The 23,675-nt window shown below is 32.1% G+C and overlaps 1 long non-coding RNA gene and 1 pseudogene across 1 annotated transcript; one reads left to right on the forward strand and one right to left on the reverse strand.

Annotated features, from left to right (window-relative positions):
* Positions 1–2,151: 2,151 nt before the first annotated feature.
* Positions 2,152–6,892, reverse strand: LOC129295346 (uncharacterized). The gene is made up of 2 exons (XR_008589558.1): positions 5,715–6,892; positions 2,152–2,990 (listed from the first exon to the last, which is right to left on the reverse strand). It is a non-coding gene; the product is annotated as an uncharacterized LOC129295346 (long non-coding RNA).
* A 3,884-nt stretch (positions 6,893–10,776) lies between these two features.
* LOC129295350 (indole-3-acetaldehyde oxidase-like) lies at positions 10,777–23,251 on the forward strand (annotated as a pseudogene).
* Positions 23,252–23,675: the final 424 nt, after the last annotated feature.

The following is a 23,675-nucleotide window of genomic DNA, read 5'->3' on the forward strand; positions in this document are numbered from 1 at the left end:
CCATATGCAGTGACACCACTTAATTCGTACACGTATTGTTTTCCTTGTGTAGTAAAGTTCGCATCCATATCGAACTTTAAGAGGTTACTGGTTAAAAAAAAAAAAAAAAACTTAAAGGGAACAAAAATGTCTCATATTTTTTCTTTAAGAGCATCCATTATCTTTACATTAAAAAAAGAAATAAAAATTGTGATGAACTTGTACGTTTGTTAATATTGACAATTAAAAAAATCAAACATAAGGTGACAATATTCAAAAACCTTTTTTTTAATAACTTCTTATATTCTTATGTCAATAATATATATATATATATATAAATATCAATTAATTTTATAAAAAAATTATATAGTCAAGTTTAGCCCTAACAACTCAAGCTTTTGATCTTATTTGAGTTGGCCCAAATACTCAAATTGTTAAATATTATTTTATTTTTTTATTTATTCAACTTTAATTTTCAATTTTTATCTTATTTTAATTTTATTTTATTAATAATAAAAAATAATTCAATTATTTGGATTAAACCCATTTAGATTTGCATTTGATTCATATTTTTTCAAAGCACCCAGAATAAGCTTGGAGTAAAAAAAAATATTTTAGAACACTCAAGGGCGGCTATAAAATTCCTCAATATGTTAAAATAACTAAACATTAATTGCAAAGTTCTAAGAATAGTACTTAATACACTAGGAAATGTTGGTTTATCTTATAAAATTAATGAATACCCATGCACCATTGTTAACTTTAAGATATGCAAAGTTCCTAAAAAAAATTTATAGGTATTTTTTGCACTTATATTTGCTTCATTTTTTTAATGATCAATGTTAATAGACATTAGTCAAATTTAATACAATGAGGATTGTTCACTCATTATAACAAGTTTATAGTTATTCTTACACATTTATTCACCTAAAAGTAATGAATGCCCTTAGAGAAAAAGTTAATGAATATTTTCACCCTTTAATCCTTAATTTTTAACATTTTAAATGGTCATGCACGTAGTATTTTTATTTGTATTACATGACATTAAATGATTAAAACCTTTTCTGTAATTACAAATTTCTCTAATTGCATAACCTTTTATTTTTGTTTATATAAAGAACCAAAAAAATCACATAAAAAGACTCAAAAATTATAAATTTTATTTTTTGGTCATCTATAATAAGTTCATTTTCATAATTTTTTAAATTAATTAGCAGCCAAAATTAACCGTAAGAGCAGAATAAGCACTCATGTTTATAAAATTATAAGCACAACGTTGTTGTGGCATTTGAAATATTAATTAGCTATTGTTCAGGTTAAAATGTAATGTTTTTTTTCTAAGCCCAATTATTTGGCTAAAGTCTAATTTTGGTCCAAGTCTCACTTTAAGTTTGTAGAAGGGAGGTAATTAATGAAGAGACTTGATCATCCTAAACATCTTTTTGAAGGATTCTAATTTTTTAAGTATTCCAATTTTATAGAGACGTGGTCATCCTTCTAGAAGTGGAAGTATTCTAATTTTTTTACTATTCCAAATGTGTATTTTATATTTTTATAATAATAAAAAGAATTAATTTAAAATTAAAAATTGAAATTTGTTTTAAAAATAAAAAATTGCCAATTTGGGTGACCTTGGATAAGCTTGAAACCCAAGAACAAGGTCAGGTTTGATTATATAAGTTGTTTATATTTTCAAGTATTTTAAGCTCAATTTAAATAAGTCTTACTTAAATTGGTGAGCTCAACTTAAATTAGCTTGGCCTGCTAAAATTTCTGGCTCTAGAAAGAAGCCACAACACATACACTAAGACCTCTCAAACTTCAACCAATTCAACAGGTTGCAATTACTTCAACACTTGATCTTGTCAATCCAGACACTTTATCTTTCAACGAATGTGATGTAGTTCCTTTAGAGCATCACATATCTAATAAAGAGTAGTGTGTTTTCTAACAATCAATAGGACACTAGCTCCTGATAGAACAATAGCAATAACATTTTATAACTTTAAAAAACTTTAAAATAAACAGAAATATTGTAAACTATATTTCAATACAGATTGCTGAAAATCAACAAAATGGAATTTTTGATTTAACATCTATTGTTATTGTTATCAATGTTTAAAAATCTTACTGGACAAATAAATGAGAATTGGAATTAAAGGGAGGAATTAGTTTGAAGAAAAAAATGTTTTATTGGATAATACACTTTTGCTTGACCCAATGGGTTTTACATCAATGCACGCTGATACAAAAGGGGGCAGAAGCTTTTATAGCTCAGGATAATTAGCCAAGAATGCAAGAATGAAACTAACTAACTACCAGATTAACTAATCCATATCAGCTTATTGATACATAACTAATATCAATAGAAAAACAATTTTTTTTTTCTATTTCTCTACACTCCCCCTCAAGTTAGAACTAAAAATATTTATGGTTCCTAACTCGTCTAACATTCTCTCATGACCCGATTTACTTAAAGCTTTAGTAAAAATATCTGCCTGTTGATCTGAAGAAGGCACATGGCGTAAACTGATCACTCATTCCTAAAGCTTTTCACGAACAAAATGGCAATCAATTTCAATATGCTTCGTCCGTTCATGAAACACTGGATTCGAAGCAATCTGAATTGCTGCTTTGCTATCACAATGCACTAGAACAAGGAAAGGACTCTCAACCTTTAGGTCCTTCAGCAAACCAACTAGCCATGTAATCTCTGAAACAGTACTTCCTAAAGCCCTATATTCAGCTTCTGCTGAGGAACGTGAAACTGTTGTTTGTTTCTTTGACTTCCATACAACTGGTGCTCCTCCCATCTTAATGATATACCCTGTAACAGATCTTCGAGTGTCTACACAAGCCCCCTAATCAGAATCTTAATATCCTTCAAGCACCGTCCCTCCACTTGAAGGAAAGAATATGCCTCTACCAGAATCTTTCTTTAGGTATTTAATTGCATTTATTGCTGCCTTCATATGCGACTTTCTGGGACTACTCATGTATTGACTTAACACCTGCACAGTAAAACTCAAATCTGGACGGGTCATAGTCAAATACAACATTTTATCAATTAATCTTCTATATTTGGTTGCATCAGGCAAAAGAAGGTCTTTCTCCCCCTTCATAGGTTCACTGTACAACTTTAAACCTTGAGCCATAGGAACATTTCTTGGTCTGGCAGCACTCAACCCAATACTAAAAATTAGATCTAATGCATATTTTCTTTGGTTTAAGACAACTCCTTTCTCAGATTTAGCTATTTCTAGTCCTAAGAAATATTTTAGAGGACCTAAATCTTTCATTTTGAAATTACTATGAAGATAATCTTTTGTTTCCTGGATAAAAGAATTTGAATTTCCAGTAATAAGTAAATCATCCATATAGGCCAAAATTAAAACTAAATCATTACCCTTTTGCTTAGAAAACAAGGAGTAGTCATGTTTGCTTTGAATAAAACCTCCTGCAACTAAAGACTCAGACAGCTTTAAATTCCACTGTCTTGAAGCTTGTTTTAGGCCATATAAAGACTTGGTAAGTTTACAAACCTTTTTCTCTCCATTTTTAGCAAAACCTTGCGGTATTTTCATAAAGACTTCTTTATTTAAGTCCCCTTGTAAAAATGCATTATCTACATCCATTTGACACATATTTCATTTATTTTTAACAGCCAAAGATAAAACAGTCCTTACAATGGTCATCTTAACTACAGGAGAAAAAGTATCAAAGTAATCAACTCCTTTAATTTGATTATATCCTTTTGCAACTAACCTAGCCTTTAACTTATTCAAGGTGCCATCAACATTATATTTCTTTTTAAAAACCCATCGATATCCTATGGCTTTCTTACCAACAGGGAGATCAACTATTTTCCAAGTTTTGTTCCTCTCTAAGGCATCTATCTCATTCTTCATTGCCTCTATCCACCGACTGTCTGTGGCTGCCTCTTCAAAAGTGTTTGGTTCTATGATCTCATTCATGCATATTAAAAAATCTTTATAAGAGGATGATATATTGGTGTAACAAATACTATGTTGAATAGGATATAGAATTTTCCTCTTGTTTTTAGCCTCAACACTATTCAGATGAGCTAACTCTGTGCAATCATAATCTCTAAGCCAAGTTGGTTGTTTTCTATGCCTAACAGGTCGTGATGGTGTTGATGTTTCAGTATGAGACTCCAACCTTGAATTATTAGGAATCACAGACTCATTAAAACTATCAGTTTGTAGCCCAGAATCATATGAATCAGACTGGGTTTGCATATCATTATTGTTAACAGAGCCAGGGGAGGAAGTATCTAAAACAATATCAGGAGTTTTAGGAACATAATCAATAGCTTGATATTTATCAAATGGAGTATCAAAGAAAGAGGGATCCAATGCTTTAGTTAAAGATTTTTCCTTTTGATTTAAATTCATTAGGGCCTCATCTTTGTAAGGTAATTTATTCTCAAGAAAAATAACTTCTCTACTGACTAATATCTTATCTTCCATAATATTATAAAGGAGGTACCCCTTTTGATTATTAGGATATCCTAAAAAATGCAAGGTTCAGACCTAGGGTGAAATTTGTCCATTTTATTCAACCTTTTTGCATAAGCTAAGCATCCAAAAATCCTTAAATGTCTTAAGTCAGGTTGTTTATAATATAGTAATTCGTATGGAGTTTTATAGTTGATCATTCTAGAAGGTGTCCTATTGATGAGATAAATAGCGGTTCTAATACTTTCTCCCCAAAATTAATAGGAATGTTAGCTTGAAACATGAGGCTCCTAGCAACTTCTAAAATATGCCTATGTTTTCTCTCAACCACCCTATTTTGTTGAGGTGTATAAGGACAAGAAGTCTCATGAGCAATTCCATTATTCAGAAAATAAGTCGACACATCATTATTAATAAATTCAGTTCTATTGTCTGTTCTTACTCTTTTGATATGGGTGGAAAATTGAGTCTGTACATATGCAAAGAAAATTGTAATGTAATAAAAAACTTCAGACTTATTGGTTAACAGATATGCCCAGGTTCCTTGTGACATGTCATCCACAATAGTCAAGAAATATCTATATCCTTGGTGTATGGGTTCTCTATATGGACCCCACACATCCATATGAATGAGATCAAAACAGTGAGCAGCAAATTTATTATTATCAGGAAAGGGCAACCAAGGTTGTTTTGCTTGTAGACAGACATCACATTTATCAGTGTCAACAGAAGACAATTCACCTTTTAAAGAACTAAGATGCTTAAGAGTATGAAACGAAGCATGGCCTAACCTAAGATGCCAAAGTTCATTATTAGAAGCAGAGGAATTACAAATAGAAACATCAGTCTCCTCTATAATTTAAAGTCCAGAATCTATTTTACCAATCGTCTTGGTGTTTCCATTGTAAAGGTCTTGTAAAACACATACATCAGGAAAGAAAGCAACAACACAAGTGTGTTCTGAGGTGAGGCGTAAGACAAAGATCAGATCATAATGAATTCCAGGTGCATAAAGTACGTTTTCTAGAGTTATGTCATTAAATAACGTAATGGATCCTACATGTGTGACTGTCAGTTTTTCTCCATTCGGAATACGTATCTTAATAGGGGTCCCAGCATACTCAGTGAATTTGTCAAAGAAACTTAATGAACTAACTACATGTGCAGTGGCTCCTGAATCTAATAGCCAATGTGGTTTATGCATTTTTGAAATATGTGTGGCTGAATGTGTGAGAGATAAGATATTGCAAGCCGAACCTGACGAGTCTTTCGAGTCATTTGTGGTTATAGCACCAACAGAAGGAGCAGGCTTAATGTCTTTGCGTAACATCTTGAGAATGCTATCATAGTCTTGTTGGGAAAGAAGCTGACTTTCTTGTGGTTGAATTGAAGTTGGATTAATAGGGGCATTTGTGTGGTTGATTTGTCGATCTTGGGTGCCTCTTCCTCGGCCAAAACTTAATGGGAATCCCACTAATTGGTAGCAATTGTTCCTTTTGTGGCCTCGACGATGACAGTACGTGCATTCCTCAGATGAGTTTGTTCACCCTCATCCTCTACTGTATCTACCATATCCTCTAGCAGTCATGGCAGAACCTTCATTGCTTAGGTTGTGAGGAGGTTGAGTCAAGTTGCGTTGCATTTCTTCTTGACAAACCAATAAGTAAGCTTGATTTACTGTTGGGAGAGGGCTCATTAGTAAGATTTGACTCCGAACATGTTGATAGGATGAATTAAGTCCCATAAGGAATTGAAACAACCTCTATTGTTATACGGTTCTTGCATATTCAAGAGAGGAATCGCACTTACTGCTGGGCAAAGGTACAACCGCAGAGTATTCCTCCCATAATTCCTTCAATCGTGTAAAATAGCTCGACACTGTTATTGATTCCTGAGTGAGTGAATTGATTAGACAATGTAGACTATAAATTTTAGATCCATCGGTGATGCTAAAGCATTCTTTAAGGTCTTCCCGTACGAGATTTGCGCTCTCTGAGAAGGTGATGCTGGCTAAAATCTCCTTTGAGACAGAATTAATCAGCCATGAGAGTATTACAGCGTTGCAGCGATCCCATTGTCCATGAAGACTCGGATCTTGGGCTTCTCGTCTGCAGGACCCATCAACAATACCTATCTTGTTTCTTGCCCGAAGAGCCATCTTGATGGCACGGCTCCATATTGCGTAATTTGTAGCTCCGATTAGAGGCTGAATCATAAGCGAAGTCACCTGTGTCTCAGAAGGATGGAGATACAAAGGGTGACTGAAGTCAAGAGTGGTGTGGACGCTGCTGCTAGACATCCTTTTGGATTTTCTTGATCCGACGACTCCATTGTTACCTAAAAAATTGAAGGTAGATGATGAATCTGATGCGTTCGGGTATGCGAGGAAGAAAAAGATGCTGTGTCGTAAGGAGAATAAGGAATCGCGAAAAAGGAAGGTAACTAGGGTTCAGTTAAAGAAGAAAAATGAAAGTTGGGTCGAGCAGACTAGAAAACGAGTCGGATCATGAGCTAAGGCTCTGGTACCATGAAGAAAAAAATGTTTTATTGGATAATACACTTTTGCTTGACCCAATGGGTTTTACATCAATGCACGCTGATACAAAAGGGGGCAGAAGCTTTTATAGCCCAAGATAAGCCAAGAATGCAAGAATGAAACTAACTAACTACCAGATTAACTAATCTATATCAGCCTATTGATACATAACTAATATCAATAGAAAAACAATATTTTTTTTCTATTTCTCTACATAGTTACTCATAATGCAAAAAATCAAGTCACCAAGATGACAATCCTTTCTCATTAAGTAACACTTAATAATATTAATTTTAATGTTTCTTACGAAAACATTTTGAATTAATAAGAAATAAATTAATATTTTTGTCTCCCTCATTTTCCATATCCTTCCCGCTCTTTAATATAATTATTATTAATATAATATTAAAATCAAGGCATGCATCACAATCCGGTTTTTAAAATCTTAATTATTATCACTTTTTGATAAATCATTCAAAGCCCGTGTAACATTCTGGAATTTCATAGGTGATGCACTATGCGTGAAGCCAATGCTCACCAAACCGTCTGTTCAACTACTACTTGTATGTACCAATCAGGAGTTGGTTTGAGTGATAAGCTACTTGATTTTATTTAAACAAGATATTAAGTTCAAGCTTTATTAATGTAAAAAATTCTTGCTAAGAGATTCACCCACTAAAATCAAGTGTGCAACTCAAGTCAAATTCGAATATAGTCGAGGTGAAGCTCCAGTGAACCGAGTGGGCAAAAAAAAAAACTACTTGCATGCATGAAATTAAAAGCCATTTACGTGGCAATTAGTTAGTGGATGCCTTTAGTTTGATAGTAAAATTCTCCATCCAAACTATTATATAAGTTATAATTAACTAATCTATGATTTATAAATAATGATAGTTAAAACCTTAGATTTTGACAAGTATCAATATTTTTTATTTATGCCATTATTAAAATACTTTATATAAGAATCTTGATAATAGTAATTAAGATTTTAAAGCATGCTTTTTTAAAAAATAATTAATAAATAAAGTAGAAGTATAATTGAAAAAATAAATATAGAAATTATCTAACATCCTATATTTTAAATCAAATAAATTTTTTAAAAATATCTTATATTATAGTTCCGAGGGAGTAGTAGTTGCTACTAATAGAGGCTGTCGCCCCCACACACAGCGCTGGGAATACGGGCGAGCCTGGCCCTTAAGGGCCTGAGCCCTAAAGCCCGATTTCCTATTTTAAACTCCATTTCTCAAGCCTGGCCCTTATGTGAAGGGCTCAGGGCTGGGCTTGCAAGCCCTTTTTCAAAAAAATAAAAATAATAAAAATAAAATTAAACATTATAAATTAATTAAAATATTCTGAAATTAAAAAAATAAAATTCTCATAATTTTTTAAAAATTAAACAACACACATTTAGATGTCTAATAATAAAATTTAAATCTTGATTAAAAAACAATTTATTTTTTATAAATACACAAATATAATAATTATAAAAAAATAAAAAATATCAGAGATTTTATACTATATACCGATATTTATTAAATTATATTAAATTAATTTTAAAATAAATTAAAATTAATAATAATATAATGTGTGTAAGATTAAGTGAGCAGGTTATTGGTTTCAAATACTTGTTCCACTAAAGAAAATAATAATAATATTAATAATAATATAACCCGCCTTGAAGGGCTACCTGAGCCTGAACCCTTTTTTACAGGATTTATTAAGGTCAAGCTCTCAAGCCCAATTGCTTTAAAAAAAATTATTTTTAAAGCCCGAACCTTTATTTAAACAGGGCCTCCAAACCCGACCCTCCACACACCCCAAATTTTGTTTTAGAAAAATATAATTTTGTTTAAAAAAATGTAAAAATTACTGTTTGTTCTTACATGTGGATAAATTTTTAAGTATGACCCTCACATTTAGATAAAATTTCAATTATAACCCTTGACGTAATGAATTCTGGATTCATCTCTGCCAGTAGTAGATATTTCTTCTTGTCTTTAATATAGGACAAATTTTAATTTAAAAATTTTTTAATTCTAAATATAAGATAAAATTATCTTGACCAAAAAATCTCACCGAGGGCATTGGATATAAGCGCCATTTCAAACTCCCATTTGTTCATTGTTTCTTTCGTCTTTCAGGTTTTTCAAATTTCATATATCTCTACGAAAAATAATGAATTCGCGGCTGGTGGTGTTAAATAATTCTAGCAAGAAAAAGATCAAATCGTTCTTTTATATATATAAAGACCAAATCAACATTCCTGGCTATTGGGGATAAGATGGCATTTGGTAAGAGGAACTAGGGTTCATTTTGAGGATGTTAATTGACAAAATGATCCTTGAGTAAAATCCATGCATTTTTAGCAACATTAAAATTACCAAAATGCTAAATATTCCATGTCATCCCCATTGTATTTTTCTTTTTCTCCTTAGTCTGATGTGGCATTTGCTATTAAATTTAACAGTGACTTTGACAGTAAAGTGCTGCTTGTCGTGATTTAAAAGGTGAGGGTGTCAATTTTTAACTTTTAAAAGATCAGGGCTCTTAGATGAAAACGATGCAAGTTGAGGTATTTTTAGATATTTTAGCCTTTTTAAAACTATGTGAACCTCCACCATAATCGACAACCACAAAATACAAGCCATTTTTCTACAGTTTAGAATTCATTTCCATCAATCTAAATTGACCACTAAATCACATGTTGGAATAAAATACCTCTGTTTAAACTTGAATGTTATCCAAAAGTCAGTCAAGTTATCCTAAACAAGTTAATAAATGAATATATATATATATATATATATATATTATTTATATTTTAAATTTCTTAGTTAGTTATTTAAACTTATTTATTAAGTCATTTTTATAAAATTTTGGAAAAAAATATATCTAGGTCTCATATAAGATAATTTATTATTAAAAAGTCTTATAAAATTCACAAAATGATCGTTTTCAATTGTAAATATCCTTATTCAAATTATAAATGCATAAGATTTGAGACTTAAGAGTATTTTATAAATTTTCTGGAACTTTTTGATAACAAATTACCTTCTGTGGGATCTGCTGGCAATAGTTGGTGAAATCTAGTCTGAGTCATATCAAAGGATATTGTCCTTAAGAGCTATTCCGCCACATTAGGTTGATCGCGCAATAGCTCTTCAGAATTAAACAGACTCTTTCTACTAAAAGTAGAGACACAGAACAATATAAAGTCACAAAATATGCTCAGGTAACTGTACAATGAACTAGTATGATAGAAGAGGAGAGAAAGGCTAAGAGTCCCAATATTCTCTCTAAACCTGTGGCAAGCATTGCCTTTTATAGGCAGATCTCATAATGTTGGGTAATAAAATCACCTTAATCACAATTAAAAAATAGTTTCAAATAATAATGTTATTTAAATTATATGTTATAAATAATAAATAGATTTAAATAATAATAAGTATTATTAATTTATAATAATTCTTTTTTGAAATACTCAAAATATTTATAATATCCAACAGCATCCATATGTAATTTTTCCTTCATAGAGAGATCATATGTATGCCTGCATGTCTCATACATCTCTATTATAAAGCTTCGTCTTTAGAGATAGGGATACAAAGAAGGACAAAATTTCATAGAAAAGAAAAAAGAAAGAAAGAAAGAATGACAAACAAACATACATAGAGAGATATAAATGAGTGTCAGATAGCATTATCATTTCTGTGAGCAAAGGGAGTGGGGCTTTGTGAATTGAAGACTGTTCATCTTTGAGCTTTTGCTGGGGTCATCTGAGAAATGAAGGAGAAGGATGGAGGAAGAAGAACAAAGAGTTTGATTTTTGCAGTGAATAGAGAGAGATTTGAGCTCTCAAGCGTTGATCCGTCAACCACTGTGCTTCAGTTCTTGCGTTCTCACACTCCATTCAAGAGCGTCAAGCTTGGTTGTGGCGAAGGTCTGTCTCTAAATTGTTTCTTGTGACAAAAAGATTTCAAAAGGATCAATTAATTTAAATTAGATCTCAAGTATTAAATTTAAAAAATTTATAATTCAATCTTTTAATTTTATAATTGTGTTGTGATGAATTTACAACTTATTTTTTAAATTTTAACATGATTGAAGAATAAAAAAATTTTTTTTTTTGTTAAAATTTAAAATATAAGTTGCAATTTAAATTAGGTTGTTTAAATTTTAATTGGGTATAATTGATTATGTTATGACATAATCTATTTAAATATTATTTTTTTAAAGTGATTTTAATAGAATTAAAAATGTTTGGATGATTTAGTCATAATCAATTTTAGCGATACAAACTACCATAAAGGATACTGCTTTTTAAAATTGAATTATTGATAAAGTTGTATATAATATTATTAAATTTTTTAAACTTTATTTAAGAAGTAAAATATATTAACTCATGTATCTGATTAATTATAGAGATAATAAAATAACATTCAAGGACCATTGTATAAAATTTATACCCATAAGGACCAAATGATTTTAAAATAGCTCTGCAACCCTCTAGTCCTTTTGACATATCAATTCCATAAGTTAAAAGACTGAAATGCCCCTTAAGTAGTTAAAAAAAAAAAAACCCCATCGTCAATGGCCATCAGGCCACTGTCGATGGTGAGGTTATTGGAGCCCCTATTGTCGGAGCTCCGATGCTGGCGACATTTTATTTGAGAAATAAACTTTTTAGGTTTAGTTATATGTGTTGATCATTCACTAACAAGTACCTGTTTGGTTTTGATAACAATCTATTTGTGATTGACAACAATATATTGGGACATTTAACAAGTAAAATGAGTGAAGTTTTGAAACTTCTAATTTGTAATTATTCATGTCAAATTAACAAGTGATATTTGTAAAATAACAACAATTCATTTAAATTAACAAGAATATATTATGATTTTAACAAATTAGAAAAATTAATAAAAAATGTTTAGTTATACGTGTTAGTCATTCATTAACAAGTACCTTTTTAGTTTTGACAACAATCTATTTGTGATTGACAATAATATATTGGGCCATTTAACAAGTAAAATGTGTAAAGTTTTGAAACTCTCAATTTATAATTGTCCATGTCAGATTAATAAGTGACATTTGTAAACAAATAAGTTCCGTTTAGAAATTAACAATACACCATTATATTATTACATTAAAGTAATTTTATACTTGGTTTACTACTTTTTTTTTTTGGCCATATGTTATTAAAGAGCTTGGTGGCTTTTTAGATGGCCAAGGATTATAGGATCAAACCCTCCTTGACCACCTAAAAAGTTGATTTTTTTAAATAAAATGTTGTCGGTGTCAGAGCTTGGGCCACTGGTTGTCAACTACTTTGCCTGCAACAAAGGCTTCGACGATTTCAACTTTGGCGGTGCTCTAACAGCCGGTGACGGTGGGGGGTTTCTTTCTTTTTGTTTTTTTAACTACTTGAAGGGTATTTCAGTATTTCTGCTTATGGAATTAATGTCAGAAGGACTAGAGGATTGCAGAACTATTTTAAAATCATTTAGTCTTTATGAGATACAAATTTTATATACTGGTTCTTGGATGCTATTTCCCTATATAAATTTAAATTACATTAATATTAACAACTTAATTTACATAAATAAATAACTCAATATATCTAAAATTGGTTAAGAGAGAATACTACGATACCCAGGCTAACATTGGCAGGTGAAGAATTTTGACAAATAATTAATAGTCTACTGCAAAATTGATTAAGAGAAGCTGGCAAGGAGAGCTTACCAGTGAACATGGTTTAGCTTAAATAATCAATAATCGATTAGCTGAAAATCGTACTGTTTGGGTAATTTTCACCCAAACCATGATTTTCTCCCAAGGAATCAATTATTTGGCCAATCCAAACAGGCACACAGACATTAAGTGTCTTTTTCTACCAGTGTCACAAGAGTTCTTGATTTAATTAGTGTTTTTTTTTTGGCAATATTAATAAAACAAGCCATTCAAATGCTATGAAGAGTGATATGACTTAGAGTCCCGTTTGTGCCTCAATTGGTTCCATTAATTAATAAGCATATTGAAACCTTGTTAAGTTTAAGGGGCTGGTCTTTGTTGTACTTAATGTGTTAAAATTACCTGATTTAGTTTGTCCAGGCACTACAAAAAACCAAGGCTTTCAACCACAAAAATCACAACCGAAAGTAATCATAAAAGCTGTTTCAAAAAGTTTGACTTTTTGTGACAATAACAAAAGCCGTTGCAAAAAATATTAGCCGTAAGTAAAGTTACAACGACAACAATGATGTCTAAAATGATTGCTAAAATTTTGATTTGTAAAATCTACTTTAAAAAGTGGCCACTAAGTATAAAATTTTTAATTTTTTTAATCAATATTTAACATTGATTTTAATTTAATACATTAAATATATTTTATTATTGTAATTTTATAATAAACAAATAAAACAAGCTAATGGATTTTTGTTTTGAAAAAATAACAATAAAATTTCTTTAATTTATATAAATGATAATTTAATTTTTTAAAATGTCATAGTCTCACTAAAGTCCTTAAAAACCTTTATATCATATTGTCATTTATAAATTAATGTAAATGATTAAATTATTTTTAATTCTGTCACAAGTTTTGTGTGAAGAATAACAATTTTTTTTTCTTAAAATAACAAGAATGCAATAATAAAATACAAGTTTGCATGTCAAATTTTTAATATTATTAAAATGTTGGAAATAATAAGTGTCAATTATAAATTTTGTTTAAAGAATTATAACTTTTCCTTTTAAAATTATAAGAATGCAATAACAAATCATAAGTTTGCATGTCAAGAGCAATTTGTTAATTTGAATCAAGGGTAATTTTATCATTTATATTAATTAATTAATGACAGAAATTTTTTTAGGGATTTCAATAAAATTACAATATTTTAAAGGATTAAATTATCATTTATATAATTCAAAGTAATTTTAGGTCCTATTTGACTTTTTTTATTTTTTATTTTGAAAAACTATTTTATAATACAGTTTTTAAAATTATTTTTAAAATAAAATAAAATGAAAATCTGTTTAGTTATACTAATTAAAAACAGTTTTAAAATTAAAAATAAAACAATAGTAATAGTTATAATAGTTAATGATGATAATTAATGATAGAAATTATTCAAAATAATTATAATTTTTAATAATTAAATTTAATGTATTTAAAAATAAAAAAAAAAACAAAATAACTTAAAGTTGTTTCTATTTTTTTATTTCTAAAAAATAAAAATAATTTTAAAAATAACTAAATGAAAAACCAAACAAGTTTTTAAATTTTTTTATTTTCAAAAAAAAAAAAAACAAACAAGTTCTCATACTCTGTTTTCGTTTAATCCATCTCTTAAACTTTCAAAAACAAATTATCCACTAAATTTGACCATTAAATTATTTTTGCTGACTAAAAGTGTGTACTTGGCAGTCCACGCATACGCACATTGTCCACGTCAGCATACGTGTGATCTTTCCACCTCATATTCCTCCTTCACCGTCAGCTCCTCTCCCTCCTTTCCCTCACCCTCTCTACTGTTTCTGTTTCGATTTCCATCAAACCCACACGAACCGTCCTCAATCCACGTACTCCTCCTCCTCCTCCTTTTTCAAATGCTCCGGCCTTAACAGCCACCTCCGCTGCATCTCGTCCAGAACTGGATGATGCTGAAGATGGTGCGGCCGCGACACCGCTCCTTTATCCTCCCACTCCATCGGTGTCCTTCGCACCTTTGCCACAAGTCATCATCTCTCGTCGCATCTCCTCCTCCATCCTTCATCGTCTCTTCCCTTTTTGTCATCCCCTTTGCTTTCTTCTCGCTATGGTAAAGATAGGTGTCTCTGAAGACGACTCAACTCTGGTTCCTCATGCAAAAGTTTTGGATTTGAAGCACAAATTGCGGGGGCTCGTCAATATTATCCTGGACGTCGATGATTTCTCGTTGGCCAAACTTGAGGAATCTATCACAACTCTTTCTGCTCTCAAGGATTTGAAATGCATATCTGCCGGCTCCTTCCCTCAAAAATTCGATGATTTGTCTATCCCCCCGGAATTTGAGTGCCCCATATTTCAAGAGCTAATGATTTATCCTGTTATCCTTGCCACCGGACAGGTTATTTTTTACATTTCCCGATTTCTTATCGTTTTCCCATTTTCATCCTGTAGATTCCTCATCTCTTTGGCGTGTTTTTAATCTCTGCTTGCATTACCAATCACTTTAAAGTGTGAGAGTTAAGTGTGCAATAATCTCAAGAATCAGAGGGTTACTAGTTACTAGTTCGTGTCTTTTTGGAAATGTGTGTTTTGTACAATTTCTTATGAATTTGGTTTCTACTGGCAATGAATTTTCAAATGCTTCGTTTAATGGTCTTAGTCCTTTGCTCACTGCTTGCCTGACGATGTGAATGGACATGGATGGATAAAAGAGGTTTTTTTTTTTTAAAAAAAAAAGTTGACTGGTCTGATCATGTAGATGCTATGTAGACATGGATGCGGGTCCCCCACTACTGAGATAATGTCTGTTTACTCTAACTTAATGGGAGGACACTGATCCGGTTTTGAAAGTTTAAGGGGTTGATTGGACTCAAGCATAGGATAAAACATGGGGTGTTTTTATGGTATAGTTCACAGATAAAAATATACTTTAACCCTAAATATTATATATTTATATGAAATAGAAGTTGGACGACGTGGTAGCATTTTTTGGTGGCAACATTTGTTGCCGTTGAAAGGGACAATTATTGGCGACATGTGGTAGTATAGTTTCTGCGGAGTGGTGACTTCGTTTTTTATCTTTGGCGGCAACAACAAAAGTAAAGTCTTAGTAGCAACTTTTGTCACTGTAACAAGTCAACTATTATTATTATTATTATTATTATTATTATTATTATTATTATTATTATTATTGTAGTGAGAATGTTGATCTAAGTCACTTCAGCTATTCCTTCTATCACTAGTATTGGTTGAACTCTTTTACTGCTTTAGATTTTCAATAGTTAATTTAAAGACTCTGTTGATTGATATGAATGTGGCGAATGATCTCTAGTTTATTTAGATTCCAATGTTTCGGTCGTCATACATGTACTCTAGAGCTCGTTAACATATGAGTTCAAGTTTTTTGACTTTGAACAATTGCATTGATTTAATTGTAACTGTTATTTTACTATACAATAAATATGGTTGTAATTGATTTGACTTGACTTTGTATAAAAAGCTGGGGTTGCTGGCTGGTGGTTGGAATTAGCTTTGTAATTTGATTGTAATTGATTATCATAATGACCTTTTTTGTTGGAATTAACTTGTAATTTGATTGGAATTAGCTAGTTTCTACTTATTTTTATTTTCTATTCTTTCTGATGTTATTGTAATAGGGAGATTGAGGTGTAAATAGAAAATATATATATATAAAGTAAGATTATGGGACAATCAGTGTAAAAACTTCACATTCTACACCAAATGAGACTTAACCAGTATAAGATATTCACTTTCCTCACACACACACAAGTGCGTGCTCCCCCATCCACCCTCACCAACCAGTATACGATATTCACTTTACATGTGCGCCCACATAAGCACATGTGCAGACGAACACACACATGCACAAACACATTTTGTTAGTATCTATACTATGATTTGAAATTATTGATAGAATTTGCACAAATGCGCGCTTGTGCTTGCACATGTGTGACACACAGAGGTGGACATGTGTGTGTAGATGCACATAGTCATGCACGTAAACACTTATTTGCTAGCATCTATACTATGATTTGAAATCGTTGATAGATTTTCTATTTTTGTTTATTTATTTATGGAATATTTGAAAGTTGCTATGCTTCTTTTGATTGAACATTTAACTTCTAAGGAACAGAACATGGTATGCTACCCTTCATTGTTTTAAGTTATGGGTTGACTTGCTGGTTAGCTTTCTCCTTCATCTTATAATAGATATAGGGAACTTACACTTACATTTATTGTAGTAGTGTTTATGCTACGATTTCAATTATTGATGGAGTTTCTATTTATTTATTGCTTAGACATTCACATATTTTTATTGTTGTAGTGTATATGCTAAGATTTGAAATTATTAACAAAGTTTCTATGTATCTATGTATCAATCTATCTATCTATTTATTTGTGGAAAATTTTAAAGTTGCTATGTTTCTTTTCGTTGAACTTTTAATTCTAAGGAATTAAACAAAATATGGTATGCTACCCTTTGTTGTTTTCAATTATCTGTTGACTTTATGGTTAAGTTCACGCATGCATGCTCATGCACGTGCCTTTATGAAGGTTAAAGTACAAAAGCACGTGGACATGAACACAAACATAAGTTTGTGAAGGTTAAATGACTTCCGTTTTCATCCTCAAATTTCTTCAACTTCTCGCTTTGTGGTTCAATCTATATGGTTTGCAGGTAAATACAATCATGTGCTTGACCAAGTTGAGGATTTCCCAGCCAGTTCTTGTCTGACGCTACTCTGCAGCGTACATGGATGTTCCATAACTACAAGTGAAGGTCTTGGAAACAGTAAAGATGGCTTCCATCCGATTCATGAAAGAATTGCAGGCTTCCATGCTACTCAATGTGGATTTTGCACTCCTGGAATGTGTGTTTCACTGTTTGGAGCTCTTGTCAATGCTGAAAAAACCAATCGTCTTGAGCCTCCTTCGGTATTCTCAAAAGCCACATCTATTGAGGCTGAAAGGGTCATTTCTGCAAATCTTTGTTGTTGTACTGTTATCGACCACTTTCTGATGCTTGCAAGAGTGTTTTGGTGCTGATGTTGACCTGGAGGATTTAAGGTTAAACTCTTTTTGGGGAAAAGGGGAAAGTGATGGTGTGAAGATAAGTAGATTGCCTAAATATGATCACCACCACAAAAAGAGTAAGTTTCCTGAATTTTTGAAGGAGACCAATCCTGATCTGTTCATGTCTTCTGAAAGACATAGTTGGCTCAGATCGACAAGCCTAAAGGAGCTCCAAGACTTACTAGATCCAAACAATTATGCTGGAACCAAGATCAAGCTTGTTGTCAGTAATACAAGAATGGGTTATTACAAAGATACAGGAAGCTTTGACAAATATATTAATTTGATGGGAATTTCTGGGCTCTCAAAGATAAAAAAGAATGTGGTAGGGATTGAAATTGGAGCAGCAGTGATTATATCCAAGGCTATTGAAGCTTTAAATCCAAAGAGGAAATGTGAGTTTCTCTCTGACTTTGATATGATACTTGAAAAATTGCTTATCACGTGGGCAAAATAGCCTCAGGGTTTATAAGGAACACCGCCAGTGTAGGTGGCAATCTGGTGATGGCACAGGAGAATCATTTTCCTTCTGATTTAGCTACAATACTTCTTGCTGTGGATACAATGGTTCATATAATGACTGGAACAAATTTTGAATGGATTACACTGAAAGAGTTTTTGGAAAGGCCATCGTTAGGATTGGGAAGTGTTCTTCTAAGCATTAAAATCCCATGTTGGGAATCCAATAATAATGATCCTCCAAAACATAGAAGTAAAATTCTCTTTGAAACTTTTTGAGCTGCTCCTCAACCGCTTGGAAATGCAATGTCTTATTTGAATGCAGCTTTTTTGGTTAAAGTTTCTCAAGAAAATGATTCTGAAGAGACTATGATAGATAATTGCAGGCTTTCTCTTGGAGTTTATGGTACTAAACATGCAATAAGAGCAAGCAAAGTTGAGGAGCTACTGGTAGGAAGGATATTAAGTGCCAGTATTGTATATGAAGCTTTCAACTTGCTTCCAGCTATTGTTATGCCTGAAGAAGGAACTTCAAGCATCGCTTATTGGTTAAGCTTGGCAGCTGGTTTTCTCTATCAGTTCATGAGCCCTTTGATTGATAATTCTGATGGAAAATTAGATTATAACTCAAATTATGTACTAGTTCGCCAATCATTAGGGCTTTTAACATAAAAGAGAATGAGGGGCCAGTTCATCATGATAAATCTCCTACTTATCTATCATCTGGAAAACAAGAGATTCAAGTCGATGAGGAGTATCACCCTATTGGTGAGCCAATAACAAAATCAGGGGCAACATTGCAGGCTTCAGGTTTGTTTAGTACATTCAAGTTAGAAAATCATTTGGCAATCTCTTTTCTTTCAATATTTATGGCATTTGAAAGTAGTAAGAAATGTTTTAACAAAAAATTTTCATCTTTTCTTTCCTTCTTTTGCAAAAAGTTTCATTCTATCTTTGACCCCAACCATTTTTTCACAGTCAAAATAAATTTTTATTCCTAGAATTCTTACAGCATGTAATTTTAAAACTATCACTGGTTACATGATTCATGTACAAGTAAAACTAATGTTTTAAACGTCTCAATTTGATCTCTTGGTTTGAACCATTCTTGATTTCATGATTTGCAAATATGAATTATTTAATTAATTATCATTAATTTGAAGCATAGGATGCTGTTATTGATTTAAGTTCAATTTCCTAGCCTTCTTATTAGAAGGAACTTTTGCATACATGTTCTTGGTTCCTAATCTCACCTACTCTTATCTATAAACATATAGTTTGCTTTAAATGATTTATCTAGTTTTTATCTAGCAGACTGAGCTCATTTTTCTCATTTTTGCTATCTCTAACTGTATGTGTTAGAATATCATTTTATTAAGAAGTACATATTTTACAAATAAATCATAGGCGAGGCTGTGTATGTGGATGATATTCCTTCACCAACAAATTGCCTACATGGAGCATATATTTATAGTACAAAACCTCTAGCAAGGGTAAAAAGCATAAAGCTCCAGCAACAAGATGGAGTGAGGGCAATCATTTCAAGTAAAGACATTCCTGATGGTGGTGAAAATGTAGGATCTATGTATCCGTACGGTGCTGGTGAACCTTTATTTGTTGATGAGATTGTTAGATGTTTTGGTGATCGTGTTGCCTTTGTGGTAGGTGCATGCTCCCTCATTTTTGTCCCGCTAAAAAGAAGATACTCCTATGATTCTATCTTAGTTTCTTTCAACATGTTTTGCCATAATTGAAAAAAAAAATTAAAACTCATTATCTCTTTCAAAAAAATTGTTAAGTTCCCAAATTTCCCCTATTCAAATTCAATATACATTCTTTAATAACAAATGTTCTCTCATCGACATTTAATGGAAGGTAAATGGAAAATGTGTGATAAAAATTTAATAATGTGACTTATAAATAGAACACAAAATCTTTTTTTACCTTATAAATAAGACTGGTAGGAGTATGCTGTCTTACTTATTATTGGTCCATGAATTTCTTTAGGTTGTGGATACTCAGAAGCTTGCAGATATAGCTGCAAACTCCACAGTTGTGGAGTATGATTTCAAGAATCTTGAACCACCTATTCTATCCATGGAAGAGGCTGTTGAAAGACATATGCTATGTTTGGTATGCTGGAATCAGGAAGAGAGAAACGGAATCTGATATGGAATCCTCCTTCAAGAATGTTTGGTATGTCTTAATCATGATTCTCATGAAATCAGATTCCATCAAAAAACCCAGAATTGAATTCTTTATTGTGAACTATGGAATCCATTCAATTCCATAGAATTGCATTTTTGTTCCATTTTACCCTCTCCCTCACATCTTTAAGCTGATCGACTCCTCCCCCTCCCCCTCCGGTCATCCCTTCCGCTTCCTCAATCTCTGATGACAAATCCATGCTTCACCCCCCTCTCGTCATCTCTTCCAACTTCCTCCCTTCATCACACCTCCAAGCTGATGGACACAGCTTGCCAATGATTTGAGATGATCTGTAGCTTGCAAATTGTTTGTTGGAGTAAAGGGTGAGTTGGCGTCATTATTGTCAGTGTAATTGCTTGCATCGGAAAGTTGTGGCGATGAGTGAAACGAGCATATAAGTCAGACCAAGAAGGAAGATGAAATTGAAGGCATGGACTTGTAGTTCTTCAAATCTGTGGCTTGATCCATGTATGGGGTTTTGCATTTGTATGGCTTTTGGATGTTTTGTTTCTGATCTGTGCAGTGGTCGGTGGCTGCCATTGATGGAGTGTCGATGTTGATGGTGTTTTGGTCGCAGACGGTGGCGTTTTTTATCTGTGCTTTATTTTAGTTTTTTATTTTATAAGGGCATTTTAGTCTTTTTATTTTAAATATATATATTTATTAAAATTATATTAAGATTCCATCTTCATACCAAACACTCTTTAAAATCTAATTCTATTCTGATTCCAATTCTAATTCTAATTTCAATTCTAATTCTAATTCCATCAAAAATTTTTCCATCATACCAAACGAGGCCATAGTCTTTTTGAAATTCCTCCTACATCATATCCACAACAAGTTGGTGATATATCAGAAGGAATGACAGAAGCAGATCACAAGATCCCTTCTGCTGAGGTGCATGGAATGTGTTTATTTTGCCTTTCGTATATCAACCATATTCTTTGTTGTCTATCTGTTTTACTTTTCTCCATGTCACATAGCAAGTATCAGTTTTCACATATATCTTTGGTTTCCATATTTTGAATAATTTGAAGAATTCTGGGTATTAATTTCTTTGAATAATTTAAAATCCAGATTAAACTTGGGTCCCAATACTATATCTACATGGAGACACAAACTGCACTTGCGATACCTGATAAAGACAATTGCTTAGTGGTTTACACTTCATGTCAAGGGCCAGAGTATGCAGTCTGTTATCGCAAAATGCCTAAATATTCCTGAGCAGAATGTTCGTGTAGTCACAAGAAGGGTTGGTGGTGGTTTTGCTGGCAAGTTCACAAAGCTTTTCCTGTAAGTATCTGATTTTATATAATTATTTTTTATATTCCTTCTGCATTATTATATATCTAAAATCTGTTCATCCCGATCATATGTTTAATTCTAAAAAGCAGGCAAAATATATGTTTTTCTTTATAAGAATTGACTAGAAATTATGAATGATGTAGAAATAGATGCAAGATATTTTTTGTAAAGAAAAATAATTCTAACATATCAGGTTACAATGGAATTGTATCTGAAGTTCAGCACAAGAAAAAGAATATTATAAGTTCTTGAATGTTTTGCGTATGTACTTACAATTAAACCTTTCAGATTGCTACATCATGTGTGCTTGCAGGGCATAAATTACAACGCCCTGTCAGAATGCATATGAATCGTAAGACCGATATGATAATGGCTGGCGAAAGGCATCCTGTGAAGATAACATACAATGTTGGATTTAAGAGTAATGGGAAGATTACTGCTTTAGAACTTAAGATATTGATAGATCAAGGGATATATCCTGATCTATATGCATGCATTCCAACTACCATTAAAAAGTATGATTGGGGTGCTATATCTTTTGATATAGAAGTATGCAAGACTAATCTTCCTACTAGATCTATAATGAGAGCCCCTGGGGATGTTTGAGGGATCATATATTGCTGAAGCTATAATAGAACATGTGGCATTTACACTTTCAATAGATGTAGATTCTGTGAGAAGCATTAATTTCTACACATACAGAAGTCTATGCACTTTTTACAAGGATGCTGCAGGTGAACCTCTTGAGTATAACCTAGTTTCAACATGGAATAAGTTAGCTGCTTCTGCAAGGTATGACCAAAGGAGAGAAATTGTGAAAGAGTTTAATAGGAATAACATTTGGAAAAAGAGACGTATATCTCGTGTGCCTGTTGTGTATGAACTAAGTGGAAGGCCGTCACCAGGAAGAACAAGTATTTTAAAGGATGGGTCTGTTGTTGTTGAAGTTGGAGGGATTGAAGTAGGTCAAGGTCTGTGGACTAAGGTGAAGCAAATGGCTGCATATGCTCTTAGTTCAATCGAATGTGAGGAATGTCAAGACCTCTTGGATAAAATACGTGTCACACAATCTGATTCATTGAGCATGATTTAAGGAGGATACACTGTTAGTAGCACTACATCAAAGTCAAGCTGTGAAGCAGTTAGGCTTAGTTGCATTGTCTTGGTTGAGAGATTAATGCCATTCAAGGAAAAGTTGCAGAAGGAAATGGGCTCTGTCAATTGGGAGACACTTATTTCCCTGGTATATGTATACATATATATTGGAAAGCTGAAATTATCCTTTTTTTCCCCTTGTTATAGTGATGATAATGTACAAAGGAGCTTTTAAACATGCATGCGGTGACTGTCCATATATTCTTTTCATTGCTAAGTTTGTTTAGACTACACTTGTATGCATGTTTTAAAGGATATAAATAAGTGCTTTAAGTTATAGAGACCTCTCTTGATCATTTTGTTGAAATTGTACAACTTCCCTTTTAATTTTTTTTTCTGAAGGCTAGTTCTAAAAAACGAAAAACAAAAAACCAAAACAAAAACGATAGGCCCCACACTATATAGCCCGATCCCTCTTGAAGTTGAGTTATTGGGCCTTGCTAGCAAGTCACCATATCCCTGCTTTGGGCCCATATCTCCTTTAATCTTCGTTTGTCCTTTCTCAAAGCGCATGGCCTAAATCCATTCACATCTTTTCTATATATTTTCACCTTAATCAAGGAATATTGTGATGATTTTATATTTATTTGAGTTTAACTGATTTGAATAATATTATTTATATTTTCGCGACAAAACTTGCATATTTCATTAGTTTTAATTGCTAATTTTTGTAATATTTATTTGGTCAATTTTTCACTTGTAATTTTTATTTGGGATTTGATATTCCAAACCATTATAGTTAACATTCTGTTAT

The sequence above is a fragment of the Prosopis cineraria genome, unplaced genomic scaffold, assembly GCF_029017545.1.
Source record: "Prosopis cineraria cultivar Desert tree isolate PC_DT_omini unplaced genomic scaffold, ASM2901754v1 PC93, whole genome shotgun sequence".
Lineage (NCBI taxonomy): Eukaryota > Viridiplantae > Streptophyta > Magnoliopsida > Fabales > Fabaceae > Prosopis > Prosopis cineraria.